At 43.2% G+C, this 20,172-nt stretch overlaps 1 non-coding gene across 1 annotated transcript; it reads left to right on the top strand.

Annotated features, from left to right (window-relative positions):
- Positions 1-9,561: 9,561 nt before the first annotated feature.
- Positions 9,562-9,668, top strand: LOC126023554 (U6 spliceosomal RNA). Its single transcript, XR_007500669.1, has one exon. It is a non-coding gene; the product is annotated as a U6 spliceosomal RNA (small nuclear RNA).
- Positions 9,669-20,172: the final 10,504 nt, after the last annotated feature.

The raw sequence follows: 20,172 nt of genomic DNA, 5'->3' as shown, positions 1-20,172 counted from the left end.
ACAGGACCAAGTGATAATACAGCAAGTAGTGCATTTGCCCTGAGTAAGTCCCAAGTAAGTCCTGGGCACTACTGGGTGTAGCCCAAGCAATGCCCCCCTCTCAAAAATCATCAGATAATACATTATATGTGAACCCAGTGGCACTAGACTGGTGATCCTTGGTCTTGATGTCTATTATAGGATGAACTATATTCTCCTCAAATATCTAAGGTCAAGTTCCAACTCTCAATCTCACAAAATGGAAAAATATATAGAAAGATGTGAGAGGGTGGTTATTTTTTTATTCACTCATTCATTACATTTCTGAAGTAAAACAATTTATTCAGTAAATGAAGATTGGAAGGGAAGGAGAGAGATAGAAAAAGAGAGAAATAGGCATGTTCAAGAGAGAACACCAGCTTATGAGCTTTTCCAGGTGGAAGCACAAGTACATATCCAATCAGGGATGTGTGGGCCATTTCCCCAGTTTGAAGAAATACACCCTAAAGTAAGAAAATATGGGGGCCAGCATGATGATACAGTAGGTAGGGTACTTGCTTTACACCCAGCTGATCTAGGCTCAAGTCCTGGAATGATTTCTGAGCATAGAGCCAGAAATAAGTCCTAAGACTGGTGGGTTTGAAACAAAAAGAAATAATAAATAGATGGATGGATAGATAGATAGATAGATAGATAGATAGATAGATAGACAGACAGACAGACAGAGAGATAGAGAGAGAGAGGTTGGAGTAATAACAGTATAGTGGGTAGGGTACTTGCCTTGAATGCAGTATCCCATATGCCAAGAATAAATTATTGGGGGCCGGAGAGATAGCATGGAGGTAAGGCGTTTGCCTTTCATGCAGAAGGTCATGGGTTCAAATCCCGGCATCCCATATAGTCCCCCGTGCCTGCCAGGAGCAATTTCTGAGCATGGAGCCAGGAGTAACCCCTGAGCACTGCCGGGTATGACCCAAAAAAACAAAAAACAAACAAACAAACAAAAAAGAATAATTATTGAATACAGAGCCAGCAATAACCCTTGAGCATTATGGTGTGGACCAAAAAAAGGAAGAAAAAACACAACAAAATATGAACAAAAAGAAACAAAGAGAAAGAAAGAGAGAGAAAGAAAAAGAAAGAAAGAGATAGAAAGAAAAAAGAAAGGAAGAAAGAAAGAAAGAAAAGAAAGAAAGAAAGAAAGAAAGAAAGAAAAGAAAGAAAGAAAGAAAGAAAGAAAGAAAGAAAGAAAGAAAGAAGAGAAGGAAGGAAGGAAGAAGGAAGGAAGGAAGGAAGGAAGGAAGGAAGGAAGGAAGGAAGGGGAAAGAAAGAAAGAAAGAAAGAAAGAAAGAAAGAAGAAAGAAAGAAAAAGAAAGAATAAAAGAAAGAAAGAAAAGAAAGAAAGAAAAAAGAAAGAGAAGAAGAAGAAAGAAGAAGGAAGAAGGAAGGAAGGAAAGAAGGAAGAAGGAAGAAGAAGGAAGGAAGGAAGAAGAGAAGAAGAAAGAAAGAAAGAAAGAAGAAAGAAAGAAGAAAGAAAGAAAGAAAAGAAAGAAAAGATAAAGAAAGAAAGAAAGAAAGAAAGAAAGAAGAAAGGAAGGAAGGAAGGAGGAAGGAAGGAAGGAAGAAGAGACAAGAAAGAAAAAGAAAGAAAGAAGAAGAAAGAAAAGAAAAGAAAGAAAGAAAGAAAGAAAAAGAAAGAAAGAAAGAGAAAAAAGAAAGAAAGAAAAAAAAGAAAGAAAGAAAGAAAAGAAAGAAAGAAGAAGAGAAAGAAAGAAAGAAAGAAAAAGAAAGAAAAGAAAGAAAAGAAAGAAGAAAGAAAGAAAGAAAGATCACATCTCAGGTATATGCAGGCAGGCCAAAGGAACTAAGGACAAAGGGCCTAATAATTTTTGAACCTTCCAAACATTGTTCAGGGGGCCCAAGGGCCCTTCCTAGTGATTCATAGCTGACTTGGTCCAATGTGTGCCTGAGGATGTGGTGCTTCCTCAGTCTCTGAGTTACCCAGGATTATCCAGGCCATCCTGGTGATGTTTAGAGGCCTCTAGGGTCACATCTGGTGATGCTGCTTCAGAAATCTAGGACTGCACAAGATTATGCTTAGAAGACCATGTAATGCCAGGGATTGAACCTGAGTCAACTACTTGCATGGAGCCCTGTATTATCTCTCTGGCCCTTTTACTTTTGAGACAAAGTAAAATGAATTTTACTTTGCAGGCCATCAACCTAGGTTTGATCCCTGGCGCTACATAGATCCCCTAAGCACCACCAGAAGTGATCCCGTGATCCCTGAGCACAGAGCCAGGAGTAAACTTTGAACATCACTGATATGTTTCCAAAACCAACAAATTAGGAAGGGCAATAAGGAAAGAACAACATGAAAACAAGGCCATGTAAAGACTATTTGCAAGCCAAGGAGAGAGGCCTCAAAAGAAATCAACCCTGCTAACCCCTTGAGTTTTGATTTCTAGCTTGCAGAACTTGGAACATTTTTTTGTTTGCACACCCAAAGGCATTCAGGATTTACTTCTGGCTCTTTACTCAGAAATCACTCCTGGCAGGCTCAGGAATGCTGGGGATCAAACCTAGGTCAGACTCATGCAAGGCAAATGCCCTATCCACAATGCTATTGCTCTAGCCCCAGGTAACATTCTTGTTTGTTTGTTTAAAACACTTAGGCTGTGGCACCTTGTTTTAGAAAAATAATATAGTATCTAAATATGCCTCAGTCATCCACATACTATACTATGCTTTTTTGAAGGGGAGGTGTTGTTTTGTTTTGTTTTGGTTTAGATTGGTTTGTTTGTTGAGCCACACCCGGTGAGCTAAGGTGTTACTTCTGGCTCTCAATATGGGATCACTTATGATGGGGGCTTGGCAGATCATGTTAGATACCAGGGATTAAAACCAGGTTGACTATCTGCAAGAAAAATACCCTATTAACTATACTAGCACTTTGGTCCCCTGTTTGCTATGCTATGGAACCTTGAACAAATAACTTTTCCAATTCTCTTTTTCCATATGAGTCCTAAGGTACCTTCACTATTTTATATTCTGAAAAAAATTTTTGGGGGGGGCCATACCCAACAGCACTCAGGGGTTACTCCTGGCTCTATGCCCAGAAATCACTCCTGGCAGGCTTGAGGGACCATATGGGATGCCGGCAATCGAACCCAGGTCTGTCCTGGGTCAGTCACATGCAAGGAAAATGCCCTACCACTGTGCTATCTCTCTGGCCCCTATATTCTGATTTTTTTATTCTCTGCAACTCCCTTTATAGGATTTTTTTTTTTTTTTTTGGTTTTTGGATCACAGCCAGTGTTCAGGGGTTACTCCTGGCTCTGCACTCAGAAATCACTCCTGGCAGGCACGGGGGACCATATGGGATGACAGGATTCAAACCACCATCCATCCTGGATGGGCTGCTTGTAAGCAAATGCCCTACCGCTGGGCTATCTTTCCGGCCCTCTATAGAATTATTTTGTTTTGTTTTGGGGTCACAACTGGTAGTTCTCAGGACTTACTCCTGGTTCTGCACCCAGGGGTCACTCATAAGGCTCAGAGGTTCACATAAGATGCCAAGAATGGAATCTCCGTTGACCACATGCAAGAGCTCTACTGCTGTACTACCACCATTCCAGCCCCATAATATTTACTACCTTACCACTGCAGTTAGCTGTAATTGGACATAATCTCTTACGTGCACTCACAGCCATCCTTGCATCATTGCTTTATCCTTCCAAGTGTGCGTTTGCGTGTACAACCCTTCTTCTAGTTTAAATCCTAGAATAGATTAACTTTCAGTGCAAATAAATTTAGGTCTCCTAGTCTCAGATGCTATTACTGATGCTGTATTTCACAAAATTTTGTTGGAATAAAAACATTTCTGTGAGTTGATTGTTTTTGGTGAGCAGAGTGTCAAATAGCCCCAAAGGTTTATCTCTCCTCAACTGATATATCTTGTTTTAAAACCCAAATTCTGCTTTGTTGTTGTTGTTGTTGTTTGTTGTCGAGAGACCACACTCAGTGGTGCTCAGGATGACTCTTGGAGCTGTACTTAGGGAGTCACTACTGACAAGGTTTGAGAAACCAGAGAGAGTGCTGGGGATGGAACCAAGGTCAGTCATGTTCCAGGCATGATTCCTGCATACTGTATTATGTCTCTAGCCCTCTGTTTACTCTTTCTGACACTGAATTACTTGGGGGACATACAAAATCTCCTTAACCAGTTGTTTTATGCATTTCCCATCACTGTTAATATTTGAATTGATTGGTATGTTCACTAAAACACAAGAACACATACAGAGGGCTAGAAAGTTAGTAAAGGGTTTAGGTGCTTACATTGCATATGACTGATCCTGATTCAATTCCTAGTACCATACATTCCCCTAAGCACCTCCAGGAGTGATCACCTCACTCCAAGCATTGTTTGTGTTTCCCCGTACATAGAAATATTCACACAAAGATGAAAACCTTGAAATTTGAGGCCATAATGATAGCATAGTGGGAAAGGCATTTGCCCTGCATGCAGTCGATCCAGGTTCGATTCCTAGCATCCCAAATGGTCATCTGAGCCTTCCAGGAGTGATTTCTGAGCACAGAGCCTGGAGTAAGCACTTAGCACAACCCAGGTGTGGCCCCAAATTTAAAAAATTGACATAGCTTGGGGCCGGAGAGATAGCATGGAGGGTAAGGCGTTTGCCTTTCATGCAGAAGGTCATTGGTTCAAATCCCGGCGTCCCATATGGTCCCCCGAGTCTGCCAGGAGCGATTTCTGAGCATAGAGCCAGGAGTAATCCCTGAGCGATGCTGGGTGTGACCCAAAAAAACAAAAACAAAAAAATTTGACATAGCTTCACTCAGGTCCCAAGAAAGCACTCTCAGATGATATCTCTAGGATGCCAAAATTGACCTCCTTGGGTCAATTAATTTAAACCAACCTATATTTTTAGCATAGATAAGCAAAACATATTGTCTTATCAACATCAAGTTTGTATATGCTCCTTCTACCTAAGCTGGATTCTTAAATCAAAGAAATATGTGTTTATGTGGACAGAAATACACAAAACACCATGCCACACCTTTAGTTTTGCCTTTCAAGGTGAGACAGAAATGGAGGATGGAGGACTTGTGTGGGCAGTGTCCGTGAAAAGACCTTGGGATGAAGTCTTTCAGGTGCATATTTGCTTGAATATGACTCAGACTGTCGCTTTAGCCAATATCTGGCCCATTTGTTTGGCGTCAGATAGAAAGGGGCTTGGCCAGATTAAAAGGCTATGAATAAATGTGACTCATGCCTCTAGGCTTTTGTAGATGACTTTTTGCAATTTTGCTCCAGAATTTGCCAGTGTGTTATTTCAGGTTCCCATAAATATGAATGTTTAGATTGCTATCCTTTTGCTTTCCCATATGTGTACTTGTGTTTTGTTGATTTGTACTTCCACATTTACATCTGCCTTTGAGTGTCTGCATGTGTTTGTGTAGAAGTGAGAATATTTGCCTGTATCTTAATGCTCTTAGTTTGGTTTTCTGTATGAGGATGCAAACATGTATTTGCATGCCTTTGGAATTCCAACGAGACATCAGATACTTCCTAAATGCCTAGCAAGTCCAGAATGAAATCTGTCACTGTAGAGTGTCTGGGTAGGTCCTCTGTTCTGATCTCCTACTCCTACTGCATCCACAACAGCAAAACAACTATTTTCTCCCAAGTTGAAACCTGTGCTATCTTCCAAAGGACCCTGGATGCTTCCATTACATCTAAACTTCTTGGTTTTTTTTTTTTTTTCTCACTTTTTTGATGATTTGTTGAGCAATGGTTGGGCCATACCTGGCAGTGCTCAGGGATTATGTCTGACTCTGTGCTCAGGTATCACTCCTGGCTGTGCTTGGAGAACTATATGTGGTGCTGAGATTTGAACTTCAAGGCAAACACCTTAACCTTGTTACTGTCTCCAGACTCTCTTAACCATTTTGTTCATTTGTTTGTTTGTTTTTTCTGGGGGGACCACACTTGGTAATGCTCAGGAGTTACTTCTGGTTACTTACACTAAAAAATTATTTCTGGCAGTGCTCTGGGGAACAAACGAGATGCTCTCAGTACTATTATTGCTCCAGGCCCTTTCAGCCTGTTTTCATGGGTCTATTGCATAAAGTGGAATTTTTAAAGATAAACTGAGATTTTTAACTGTAATTTTTATGTTTATAGTGTGGTTTTATTTAATTAGTTATAATGCAAGGACCTATTTGTCTTTCTTTCATCAAATCTCTCATATTAAATGAACATTATTGCGGGCCCGGGGAGATAGCACAGCGGCGTTTGCCTTGCAAGCAGCTGGTCCAGGACCAAAGGTGGTTGGTTCGAATCCCGGTGTCTCATATGGTCCCCCGTGCCTGCCAGGAGCTATTTCTGAGCAGACAGCCAGGAGTAACCCCTGAGCACCGCCAGGTGTGGCCCAAAAACAAACAAACAAAAAAATGAACATTATTGCATATATATCCTTGTGCTGGATATACGTATGACTAAATAAAAACAAATGCAATACAAATACCAGTGCTCCTCCAATCTAGTTATCAAACTTACACTTGCCCCATATCCTTTCCCATACTACACCTGCAGTGTGAAGTATCACCTTCTCTGGCCTTGATCATTGCTTTGTCTTCCCACCATAGTTTCCTATGTCTGAATAATTTTATTCCAAAAAAAACTGTAGTCAATGAGTTTTTTGATAGCTATTGCATACACTCTTAGAAGGTTTAAACTTGCAGCTTTTATTGTTTTTTCAGAATAAAGACCAGAATATGTCCCATACTGCCATTTCACCCTCCACTTCATACTACACTCCTCCCTACACTCTTGCTTTCCTGCTGCCACTGAGCTCGTAGCCTCAGCTTCCCTGTGGATATTGCACCACGATGGCAGTCCTACTTTTAGGAGACTGCCACTTCTTCTGGTGAGCTCTATTTGGTTATGCCAGCCCCACTGCAGCTCCACATTGCCAACAATCTCTCTCCTAGGGCTCTTGTTTTATTAGTGCATACTCCAGGAAATGGAAAATTTGTTCGGCTATTTTTTTAAATTCAAATTTTCTTCCTCTTTCATCTCATTCTCCCTTATTAACATGCATCAACCTTCAGTATGAAGCATAGTGGAATCAGTTGCTCTGCTTATTTTAGATCTTTTAATCTTTTAACTCTTTTTTTAGGTATGTCCTTTTATTTTATTTTATTTATTTTATTTTTTTTGGTTTTTAGGCCACACCCAGTAATGCTCAGGGTTACTCCTCGTTATGAACTCAGAAATTGCTCCTGGCTTGGGGGACCATATGGGATGCCGGGGGATTGAATCGTGGTTTGTCCTGGGTCACCCGCTTGCAAGACAAATGTCCTACCACTGAGCTATCATTCCAACCCCCTTTATTTTGTTTCTTAAATTCATATCAAAATTTTTTAACTCTTTAAAGCTAAAATTTTTGGCTACAAATTTTTAGATAATCACATTCTGTTTATGTTGTAAAAGTTTTTTCTTTTATATATTAATTGTTTACAAAGTAAATGATATTGTGTTGAGATTTGCTTTAAGAATATATGACACCGGGGCCCGGAGAGATAGCACAGCAGCGTTTGCCTTGCAAGCAGCCGATCCAGGACCAAAGGTGGTTGGTTCGAATCCCGGTGTCCCATATGGTCCCCCGTGCCTGCCAGGAGCTATTTCTGAGCAAACAGCCAGGAGTAACCCCTGAGCAATGCTGGGTGTGGCCCCTCCCCCCCAAAAAAAGAATATATGATACCAGGGCCACAGTGATAGCACAGTGATAAGGCATTTTCCTTGTATGCCACCAACCTGGGACATCTGAGTTCAAGACACAGCATCACATATGGTCCCTTGAGCCTGTGATTTCTGAGTGCAGAGCCAGGAGTAAATCCTGAGCACTGCTGGGTGTAGCCCAAAAACAAGAACAAAAAAAAAAAATGAGATCATGGGGCTGGAGAGATAGTACAGTGGGTAAGGCACCTGCCTTGCAAGTAGCCAATCTGAGTTTGATCTCTGGCATCCCAAATGGGAAGCCTACCAGGTCTTCCTGAGTGAAGAGCCCCTGAGCATAAACAGATGTGCCCCTTCCAAGCCAAAAAATGCATGCGATCACATTGGGTTCAAGAGGAAACTAGACAGATCTTGAATTAATTATGCTAAAGTGATCTGGATACATGAATGTTTTACTGTTTTATTATTTCTACTATTTTGTTTAAACTTTTCCATAGTGGAAAAGAATCGTGTCCACTGGAAGCTTTCCCACTCTTGCTACCTATTTCTGCCCATCTGAACATGTAGCTGAGACTATAAATACTTCCTCCCATTACATAGATGAAGAAGTGGAAGGTTTCACCAGATACATGAATTGCTTATGGCTACAGGAAGCAGAAAATTCTAACTAGAATTTAGGTGCCCGACTTCCCACTGAGGTTTTTCTTGTTAGATCCTGCATAAACATGAATCCCCTACAGCTATAAAATACTGAATTTGTGAATAAATACCTATCTGATTAATGAAGAAACAGAGACTCTAGGTGCTCATATATTTGCATGGAGCTACTTTGACAAGTCAATGGACATCCAGGTTCCACATTTGCATCTGTAGAGACTCATACATACCCCAGTTCACACGGTTATGTTTTCCTTGCCTGGATATTGCAGCTCACTTACTTTGAAAAAGTATGTCAGACCTCATGTATAGAGGAAACAAGAAAGGCATCAGGATCGTTAGTTCCAGGGATATCTGTTCTGTTCACTAATGTGAAGAAGAGCTGGGCCATCTATACATCTTTGGTGGGCTTGTAACAATGCAGAATCCAGAAAGAAGTGATGTCTTGACAATAGAGAGCCAGACCCCAGACCTCAGAAGCATGTGAAGTTTGATAAAGGAGAAGAACAGTGGCCAGAAAGATAGCACATAAGTAGGGCGCTTGCCTTGCACACAGCAAACCCAGGACAGACCTGGGTTCGATTCCCAGAATCCCATATGGTCCCCAAGACTACCAGGAGAAAATTCTGAGCACAGAGCTAGGAGTAACCCCTGAGTGCTGCCAGGTGTGGCCCAAAAACCAAAATAAATTAATTAAATTAAATTAAAAAGTAGGGGCCAGAGCAGTAGTATAGCAGTAGTGCACTTGCCTTGCATGTGGCTGACCCAGGACAAACCTCAGTTCAATCCTGGCATCCCATCCTGGTCCTCCAAGCCAGGAGTGATTTCTGAGCGCATAGCCAGGATTAACCCCTGAGTGTAACTTGGTGTAGCTCCAAAACAAACAAACAAAAAGTTAAAAAGGAATAATATTGGCAAGCAGGAGTCTTCTGCCATTAAAAAAAAATTGACTTACGGGCCCAGAGAGATAGCATAGCGGCGTTTGCCTTGCAAGCAGCCGATCCAGGACCAAAGGTGGTTGGTTCGAATCCCAGTGTCCCATATGGTCCCCCGTGCCTGCCAGGAGCTATTTCTGAGCAGACATCCAGGAGTAACCCCTGAGCACTGCCGGGTGTGGCCCAAAAACCAAAAAAATAAAACATAAATTTAAAAAAATTGACTGTGTGCTTGCTTCAGCAGCACATATACTAAAATTGGAACAATACAGAGAAGATTTGCATGGCCCCTGTGCAAGGATGACACGCAAATTCATGAAGCGTTCCATAGTTAAAAAAAATTGACTGTATGCATATATACCAGACACTTTTTTCCTTCTCATACTTAAATTCACTCAAAGAAAGTATAGTATCACATCTACTTCTATGAGTCATGTTTGCCACATCTCTACCATGTCATGTAGCCACTTTTGTAGAGAAATAGATTCTGAGTGAGTGAGTGAGCAAAAGAGTTTGAAGAGCTGATCTGTAGTCTGCTGGCTGCTGTTTGATTAAATAACCATGCCATTTTCATCAAGTCACACTAACCCCCTTTGGCTGAGTTTCCCCTTTGAAAAAGAAGGCTAATATTCTTCTTTTTATATATATATATATATAGCCAAACCTGGTGATGCCCAGAACTTACTCCTGGTGTGGCTGGGGATCAAACCTAGGTTGATGTATGCAGATAAGGCCCCTACCCACTTGGGCTCTGGCCCAATAAGACTGATAGTATGGCCATCACAAACAATACTAAACACATAAAGAAAATTTTATCTGCTATTTATCTTTTATTTTACCTATTCATAATAAAAATATTGAATCTCGGGCTAGAGAGATAGCACAGCAGTAGGGATTTTGCCTTGCAAGAGGTCAACCCAGGGCAGACTGTGGTTTGATTCCCTGCATCCCAATGGTCCCCCAAGCCTCCAGGAGCAATTTCTGAGCACAGAGCCAGGAGTAACCTCAGAGTGCTGCCAGGTGTGACCCAAAAACAACCCCCCCCAAAAATAATTGAATATCTATCATCTATTTAGATATGTAATATATGAGATAGAAAAATCAAGTAATTTGGGCCCGGAGAGATAGCACAGCGGTGTTTGCCTTGCAAGCAGCCGATCTAGGACCAAAGGTGGTTGGTTCAAATCCCGATGTCCCATATGGTCCCCCATGCCTGCCAGGAGCTATTTCTGAGCAGACAGCCAGGAGTAACCCCTGAGCATCGCCGGGTGTGGCCCAAAAACCAAAAAAAAAAAAAAAAATCAAGTAATTTACCAATATTACAATTCAAATGCAGCATGAAATGGGAAATAATGATAATTTTTTGAGTTAGAAGCACTGCAAAAGAACAAAAAACATGGAGCCAGAGAGATATTAGCAAAGCAGTTAAGGAGCTAGCTTTGCACATGACTAATCTAGGTTCAATCCTCAGCAGCATATATGGAAGAAAGAGAAGGAGAAGGAAGAAGAAGAGGAGAAGGAGGGGAAGAAGAAGATGAAAAGATTAAAGAAAAGTGTTTCTAATATAGCTAATATGGAGTGGTTTCTGCTAGTTATTTCAGCTACTGCGATAAGCAGTGACACTGTGCTCAGGGATCAGAGGTTCTGTGTGCAGGTTCAGGGGACCAGAAGAGCTGATGGGGACCAAATCCAGGTCAGTGGATTTGGAGGCAGTATACAAGACAATTGCTTTGCCCACTGTACTATCTCTCTGACCCTTGAGATCAGCAGTTTTTTAGGCAGGATCTAAGACTATCTGAGACTCTGGCAGCAGTATTGTGAAGCTCTTCTTTTTTTTTTTTTTTTAAATTAATTAAAAAAATTTTTTTGGCCACACTGGGTGGCACTCAGGGTTTGATTGAACTCTGAGCTCAGAAATTGCTCCTGGCAGGTTCAGGGTTCCAAATGAGATGCCAGGAATCGAGCCTAGGCCTGTCCTGGGTAGGCTGTGTGCAAGGCAAATGCCTTACCGCTGTGCTATCTCTCTGGCCCTGTGAGGTCCTTCTTTTGCAAAAAAAGCATGTCCAATGTGTTTTAGATACTTCAACCAAAACAACATATTACCAAAACTTGAATGCAAAAAAATTTTTTTAATTCAATATCTTCTATTAAGCTAAGACATTGAGGAGATTTGCCTAAGTATGAAACAGTTCCATTCTCACTGATTTTTTAGGAGGGGTGTGTCACACCTGGTGGTGCTCAGAGGTTACTCCTGGCCCTGCACTCAGAAATTGCTCCTGGCAGGTTCAGGGGACCATATAAGATTCAGGGATTGAACCCAGGTCAGTTCTGGGTTGGCGGTGTACAAAGCAAACACCCTACCCGCTGTGCTATTACTTCAGTCCACTAATTTGTTTTGGGAATAAAAAAGCTATTTTAAAATGGCCAATTATATTATTTTATATTATTCAAAAAATTTAAAAGAGCATTTGGAGCAGTGGTGCAAGCGGTAGGGCATTTGCCTTGCGCACACTGACCTAAGACAGACCGCAGTTCGATACCCTGGCATCTTATATGGTTTCCTATATAAGCGATTTCTGAATGCATAGTCAGGAGTAACTCCGGAGCATCACCAGGTGTGGCCCAAAAGCCAAAAAAAATTTTTTAAAAAAGATTCTGTTTGGCAGGCCGGAGAGATAACATGGAGGTAAGGCATTTGCCTTGCATGCAGAAGGATGGTGGTTCAAATCCAGGTATCCTAGATGATCCCCCAAGCCTGTCAGGAGTGATTTCTGAGCGTAGAGCCAGGAGTAACCCCTGAGCACTGCTGGGTGTGATCCAAAAACCAAAAAATAAATAAATAAATAAAGATTCTGTTTGGAACAAAAGAGATAATATAGTGAACGAATGTTTGTAACATGTGACGAATCCAGGTTTGGATCACTTGACCACATATAACCACCTAATTCCCTTGGGAAAGATTACAGGAGAAACCAGGAGTTCTAAGCCCCACCAGGCATGGCCAAAAAAAATTTTTTTATTTTAATTTACAACAAGGTAAATATTGATGAGTATAACTTATATTGTCTGATATTAAAATATTTTCCCCTTTTTTGGTTTTGCTTTAGAGCTAAACCTGACAGTGCTCAAGAACCACTCCTGGAGTCTTCTGCTGGTCAAAAAAAAAAAAAAACAAAAAAAAAAACATCAACTATATGCATACATACCAGACAGTTTTTTCCTAGGCTCCAGGAATGTAGGAAATCATACGTGATGCCGGGGACTGAACTGGGGTCAGAAGTATGCAAGGCAAAGGCCTCAACATCTGAACTATCTCTCCAGTCACCCTCTCATAATTTTTTTAGTATAAAGGAGTCTTTTTGGGGGGGTTAGGAGGGTCACACCCAGTGGCACTCAGAGGTTACTCCTGGCTTTGCACGAAGAAATAGCACTTGGGGGCCGGAGAAATAGCACAGCAGTAGGGCATTTGCCTTGCAAGCAGCCGATCCAGGATTGATATTGGTTCGAATCCAGGTATCCCATATGGTTCCCCGTGCCTGCCAGGAGCAATTTCTAAGCATAGAACCAGGAGTAATCCCTGAGCACTCCCGGGTATAACCCAAAAGCCAAAAAAGAAAAAAGAAAGAAAAGGAAATACCTCCTGGCAAGCTCAGGGGACCATATGAGGTGCTGGGGATGAAACCTGGGTCTGTCCTGGGTTGACAGCATGCAAGGCAAACACCCTACCACTGTACTATCATTCTGTCCCCCACCCTTTTAATGTTTGTTTTTGTTTTTTTGTAAAAGAGTCTTTATTTTATTTTATTTTTTGTTTTGGGGGCCACACCCAGTGACCTTCAGGGGTTACTTACTCCTGGCTATGCTCTCAGAAATCTCTCCTGGCTTGGGGGACCATATGGGACAACAGGAGGATCAAACCATATACAAGGCAAAACACTCTACCATTGCACCACTGCTCCTGCCTCAAGAATCTTTTTTTTTTTAATAATATTTTTATTTAAGCACCTTGATTACAGACATGATTGTAGTTGGGTTTTAGTCATATAAAGAACACCCCCTTCATTATTGTTTTTTTTGGGGGGTCACACCCTGCAGCACTGAGGGGCCATTCCTGGCTCTGTACTCAGAAATTGCTCCTGGCAGAATGGGGGACCATATGAGATGTTGGAATTCGAACCACCATTTGTCCTGGATGAACTGCATGCAAGGCAAACACCCTACAGTTGTGCTAACCCTCTGGCCTCAGGAAAGGAGTCTTGAGACTAAAGTTTTTTGGTTTTGTTTTGGCAATGCCATGAATTGAATGCAAGGGTTCACATATACAAACCAAGTGCTCTACTCCTGAGCCCTAGCCCTAGACCATAAGATCAAAATATTTCAGAACCACTAGATCAGAATGTCTTGCTTATGAGGACAAGACCTTGACAAAACAAAAACCCTGTGAGTGGCAACCCTAAGTGAATCTAGGTTCTTCTAGAACCTTAATCCTTAAATTGATTGGTGCTGTCTCACATCCATACCAATGCTCCCTGCCAAATTAATCATATCCTAACCGACCTTGTCCATCAGGAACAAAGAAGTGGTTCAGAGCCCCACTTTAGAGACAGGTGGTTGTTCTTTTGGGGGGGAATAAAGTTTGAGCCACACTTATTCATGGTTGGTGCTAACTCCTAATTCTGTGTGCAGGATTCACTCCTGGGGGTGCTGGGGGTACCAGATGAGGTGCTGGAGATTGAACCTGGGTCAGCTGCTGCATGGCAAATCCTCTAATCCCTGTCTCCTTGCTCTAGCCCTAAGCAGGCATGAAGTCTTGAGTCTACCAGTGAGAAACACACTAGCCTCCAGAGTCCAGAGTCTCCCTCAGTTCTCTCTGTGTAAAATGAAAATATATAACTTCCTTAGAGTATTATTATAAAACTCAAGAGATAGACTATTTAACACAATGCCTGGTACACAGTAACTACTTAAGAAAATGCCTATTATTGTTCGTAATAACAGTAATAGATAGCACTCTTTCATGGCTTATTATATGCCAAGTACTAAACTAAGTGCTGTTTATAGATTAATCCATTTTATCCTCCCATATCCTAACCATCTTAAGAGTGGGTTGTTGCTGCTACTATGATGTGGCTTCTAGGCTCTACCTATGGACATAACAGTGCAGGTTAGTGGAGTTGATCCATGCTGTGGCTTTGGTTTAACTTTGACAGAGAAATGAATATTGAGTAAAGAATCTGATCTTTGAGAAGCCTCTGTGTCATATCTGGCTTCCTCCTCCAAAGGAAGCAAGTTACAAGGTCAAGGGTGAATCTTTAGCCCATACCTTTCTATTCCTTTTAGAGAAGCATGAAAGAAAGAAGGAAAAGCAAAAGCCTTTGACACCGGGTATATTGTCAATTAGTCAAAAACACACCTTATAGGTGTTCTAGATAAGAAGTTATTCTAGGGGCTGATAGTACAGTGAATAGGGCATATGTCTTACATGTGGCAGGCCCAGGTTCAATCCTTGGCACCACATACTTTTGAGCTCAGACTCAAGAGTAAGTGCTAAGCACTGCTGGATGTGGCCCCAAAACAATAGTAACAACAAAAGTTATTCTATATCATTCATCCTCTACAAACACACACACACACACACATATATATACATGTAAACATGGACAAGCACCCCACATCCTGCAAAGTTATCTACCCAAAAATATATAAATGAATAAATAGGTATATCAAGGTCCTTACAAATGTGTTTAAAGAGTGAGTTTCTAGGTAGATTTGTGTAGAAAAGACTGAAATTACAGGCTAGAGAAAAGGACTTTTTTTCTTTTTCATTTAGATTAATTAGAAAAATACAAGTTCCCACTTTCTCTATCTTTCTCAGATAGGATTTCCCCAGACAATATTCTACTGTTCTAGATCTATCCAATCACTGTGTAAGTGTGTAGAAGGTGTAGTTCAGTTACCTCTCATTGCCATGGAAACTGAGTGATAGATCCCCAGGCAGCAGGAATCTGGGGCTCCAGGCCAACTCTACTCTTAAGTAAAGAAGAGGGGCTGAGAGGCCAGGCAGGGCTGAATTCCAACATGGAGCTGAAGAAATGGGGAGTTCTTTTCTTATCATTTTTAACTGGAGGCATTAGGGCAACAACCTTAGTATTATTTCATTTTTGTTTGTTTGGGGGCCACACCCAGTTGCACTCAGGGTTTAATCCTGGCTCTGCACACAGAAACCTCTCCTGGCAGGCTCCAGGGGCCATATGGAATGTTGGTCCCATCAGCTGGAACCTAAGTCAGCAGCATACAAGGAAAATGCTCTACCAGCTGTGCTATCTCTTGGCCCCCATTGGTATTATTTCAATATGGAACTCTAGGATATTAGGTGGGTTTTCTGTAGACATGTCTACCAGAGAGAATTCAAAATTCTTGTTCCTGGACCAGAAAGATAGTAGAGCAGGTAAGGTGCTTGCTTTGCATGTGCCTGGTCTGGATTCAGTCTGCCAGGAAAGATCCCTCAGCACAAAGCAAGGAATAAGCCCTGAATACAGCCAGGTGTGACACCTTCCCTCCCCCCCCCATAAACAAAATAAAACAAAGAAAAAATCTTGGGCCTGAATTACTTGTATTCAGATCTAGCTGGGTTAAAAAAGTAAGGGGAAGACAGGCTGTCTTTATCCTAATTGAATTTACCATCTTCACCTTCAAGCTGCGGAGACCACATATTCCTGGATGGGAGTGGAGGAGGCAGGATGTGAGTCATTTTTTTTTCTTCTTTTATCTTTTTGGAAGTGCAAAATGTAGGCACAATCTTGGCCTCCTAGGTTTTGATTATGGGATTCGAAGGGAGGCATTCTAAACACTCAGAAAATTACTTTGCAACCAAGGGAGAGAACAGAAAGATGAGATAAAGAATGATTAAATAGGAAGGACAGAAGAACCTGGAGCGATACTATAGTGTTAAGATACTTGCTATGCACATAACTGACCCAGGTTTAATCCCCAGTTCTGTTCCTAATCCCCCAAACACCATCAGGAGTGATCCCTGAGCACTGTTGTGTATAGTCATAAATAAAACAAAATAAAGAAACAGAAAAAGTTATTTCCTCCCCTAAGGTCAGAATATAAAAATACAGGTTAAATGGAGCTGGAGATATAATACAAAGGGTTAGAAGCTTGCTTTGCCAATCAGGGTTCAATACTCAGCATACCATATGGTTCCTCTGAGCCTGCCAGAATAATTCCTAAATGCTGTCAGGAATAACCCCGGAGTATCACTGGGTGGGACTCCAAACCAAACCAAAAACCAAACCACAAGAATGTGATTGGAGAGACAATACAGCAGCTTGGGCATTTGTCTTGCACATGTTCAATTTCAGTCTGATCTCCAACGCTGTCTGTGGGCCCCAAGCCCTGCCAGGGAGGCAACAGTAAACCCTGAGCACCACTAGGTGAGACCCAGAAAAGAAAGGCAGAGTCAGGGAGACAGAGAGACAGACAGGCCAATAGATCTGGGAGCAATTAATTAAATAATTCAGCACCAAATCCTTCAACCGATAATGCCCTGGCTTTTACCTGGTTTTAACAATAAATATCATATTAAGGGAAAAGCCTGATCACTGGAGGCCATAATGCCTTGTGGTTACAGGATCTCCTTCAGCTGGAAGGATGAATGAGAGACTGGAAGTATGGAAAGGTCTCAGGATTTGGTCTGGACCTTGGGTAAGCAGAACAAGCCAAATGCCAGAAGTCTTCCATCTTGGGGGGCTTCTTAAATTACTTGAGGTAGAGAAAAGGAGGGAAGAAGGGTGTGTAGGGGATGGCAGACAAGCACAGCTGCTTCCGGATCTAAAGAAATAATTTGAGGAGGAAAGGCAGGATCAAAAGAAGGGAGGGTGCAGGAGGAGGAGAAAAAGGAAAAGAGAACAAAGGTAGAGTGGGGCTCAGGGCTTCTTTGGGTGAAGAGAGATGAAGGGGAAGCTGGTGAGATGCCTAAAGCCAACATCTGCCCTGGGCTATAAAACCTGGTTCAGCTTGTTGTTTGGCCCAGGGGCCAGTTGGGAGCAGAATGGAGGGAAGCGGGGTAGGGAAGCCCCTGAGCTGCAGGCTCAGCCAGGAACCTTTGAACCTTAGCAGTTTCTCCCAGATTGCTTCATGCCCCCCCCCTTTTTTTTTTTTTGGTTCTTCACCCTCTGCTTTCTCAGTTGGAGGGGGAGCGCTGGGACTGAGGGTTGTCCCCAGAGGGTTACCGCAGGATGCAAAGGGCTGGGGTGAAAGGAAATACGGAGCACAGCAAGCAGCAGAAATGCTAGGCACACACCTTGGAACAGCTGCGCAAAGCCAGTCAGACAGACGGAGCTGATGGTTCAGAATGATGGGAGAGACTGCCTGCGGGGGGTGGGGGGAGATATTCAGCTGTGTGTCCCCCATCTCCCCATCTCCCCTTTGAGTCCCACCAGACAGGCAGAGAAAAGCTGCTAAAGGCAGAAGCAGAGCTGGCTCTTCTATTCTTTCCTCTCCCCCAAGACCGCCTGCCTTTTTTTTTTTTTTTTTTCATGGATCGAGCACTCTAACCCTATTCCGTAACCTTATTTTCCAAAGTCTGTTCCAGCTAAGTGAAAAAGGCTCTACTTGTACAAAGTCACAACCCGCCCAAAGAAAGGGACAGTCACACAAAAGAACCCTGCAACCCTGGAAGCAGGCAGGAAGAGATAGCCCCAACAAGAAGAAACTGGTTGGGGGACATCTCCCAAATGACTCACCCCCTACCATAGAGAGCCCAGCCCTGTTTCTGCTCTCCAGATCCAGATGAGGGAAAAGCATTTCCTCTTTTATTACAGCCAGAGACAAAGGCCAGGGGCCAGAGGGAGGCCATTGTCCCTGTGATTTGGGGGTGAGGAGGGAGGAGGACCCAATCTTAGCATGGAATTGATCTGATGGAAGAAAACTGGGGTCCATGGTCCCGGAATTTTGATTCAGAGAGGCTGAGTCCCCGCTTGGGACTGCCTTTACCAAAACATAGATTTCTGTCGTTCCCTACTAAAAAGCTTTGGTCTCACTGTCCATGTACTGAGATGGTGTAATTCGGAGACAACTCTCCTTCCCATTTTGAAGGCAAATAAAATCTTATTTAGGGATCATAAAGGTGGGGTATTGGTCTGTGGAGGAGCAACTGAGAGTCCACTCCATTTTCCAAGGGGGGGAAAAATGGAAGAAGGAATTGGGGGTGCTGCGTAGGGGAGGGAGGAAGAGCCTGAGCTCCAAAGGATAGACCCAGTTCACAGTGCAGTGAACCTGCCGGGCAGGCCACGCCGCCCCGCGCCCCGCCCGGCTCCATTGTCCACGGTCCGAGCCTGGGGTCGTGACCCAGCTAAAGGCTACCCGGCCGGCGCGCAAATCCGTACCGGAGCGGAGCCTACGGGGCCTGCAACCTGGAAGCCGGAGAGGGCGTCTGACGGGGCGGCCTCTGCACCTCGCCTTGGTAGGACTCCTCCCCTTTCACCCTGGTCAGGACCCGGGCCGGCCGGCAGGGAAGGAAAAGTGGAACCTTGGCTAGAAGCCGCAACTACCTGGTACCTGCCTGCGTAACCCGCAACCCTGGGAAGCCGGAGACCAGAGTGGGAACTTAGGTTGGGCGACTAGGCGGGGAGTGTCTCCTACCAGTTTCTGGAAGTTGAAATATGCATCCTTCTGCCAAAGATTCTCCCCACCCCAAATATCCTCCCTTCTCCCAAATCTCTGATGCAATGATGAGGGGTCTGGAAGGAGAGAGTAAAGGTGAGGTTCCCTTTTTCTTTGACCCTTCACTCATCCTGGCTGTCAGAGCAGACCCCAGATGACCCAACAGATCAGGAAATCTGGCCTGTTACTGCAGAGACATCTGAAATATTCCTTTCCCATTTGTTAGACTCTGAAATCTTATTCACTCTCTGACATACTGGGCTAACCTTCCTGCCTCCTGATTTCTGGTTCTCTGGGCCTGCAGGAGCTGAGAAGCAGGAAGATGGAGTTGCAGAGGCCCTTACCCCTGCTGGCAGGGAGGTGGACCCAGGGAAGCTCCAGAGCTGATACAGAAAAAAAAAGGAGACAAGAAGTGGCAGGAAGATGGAGTTGCAGAGGCCCTTACCCCTGCTGGCAGGGAGGTGGACCCAGGGAAGCTCCAGAGCTGATACAGAAAAAAAAAAAGGAGACAAGAAGACAGATCCTGAGGTGTGGAGGGAAGTGTAGGTCCAATTAGGGGTGCCAGTATCTAGGGCTGTGAGCATACCTGAAGACAGGCATGGGGTCCCCTGTGCTCAGTTCCAGAACAGATTTGGACTCCTGGAGCTGCACACATTTTCTGGTGGCTGAGGGACCCCCTCAGCTGTCTCCTTCAAATATGTCATCCAACCATTTTAAATTCTCAAGAGGCTCCTGAGTGAAGCAGCCACAAGCTGCTGAGGAAATGTTAGGTGTGGCTCTGACATGGCAAGGTAAGAGGAGGCTGAGGGGATTGGGGTACAGCTACATCAGAAATATTGGCAAAGACTTTTCCCCCCCCCATACTAATGCCCCCAAATGTTTATTTTGGTTCTTTGCCCATTCAGATAAATCAAGCCATCAGATTAGGAAATTCATAAAATTGTATTCTTAGGTAATACTATCCCAAGAGGTAATAAATATTCCCTGTGCTCTGGGAGTGCTCTGGGGGGGTGGGTCCTCCACCTCTATTCTCAAGCCTAGGGTGGGTCTTTGGAAAGAAGAATGTTGTAGTTGACACTAATTTTCCAAAGATGGCCTGTGAAACCCTTGAGAAGTGACTCTGTGAGGGTGATTCCAGTCCTAGCCCCAAGTGGACAAATGCAGAGGAAA

Source organism: Suncus etruscus, chromosome 11 (genome assembly GCF_024139225.1).
Source record: "Suncus etruscus isolate mSunEtr1 chromosome 11, mSunEtr1.pri.cur, whole genome shotgun sequence".
NCBI classification, from domain to species: domain Eukaryota; kingdom Metazoa; phylum Chordata; class Mammalia; order Eulipotyphla; family Soricidae; genus Suncus; species Suncus etruscus.
This window is presented reverse-complemented; position numbering and strand designations above follow the sequence as displayed.